Raw genomic sequence first — 207 nt, 5'->3', positions numbered from 1 at the left:
CACCACACCTCACCTCACCACACCTCACCTCACCACACCACACCACACCACACCACACCTCACCTCACCACACCTCGCTGCCCACACATACTTCAGAGAGCACACTTCAGCTGAAACAATAAAGGCCAATGGGTGCAGATGGGACCTGGATGTGGGCAGGTGTGTCCCAGGCACGGACGGCCCGGGGGGGCGTCGGGTGGGAGGCTG

Source organism: Sapajus apella, unplaced genomic scaffold (assembly GCF_009761245.1).
Source record: "Sapajus apella isolate SASKATOON/1434 unplaced genomic scaffold, GSC_monkey_1.0 scaffold854, whole genome shotgun sequence".
Lineage (NCBI taxonomy): Eukaryota > Metazoa > Chordata > Mammalia > Primates > Cebidae > Sapajus > Sapajus apella.
This window is presented reverse-complemented; position numbering follows the sequence as displayed.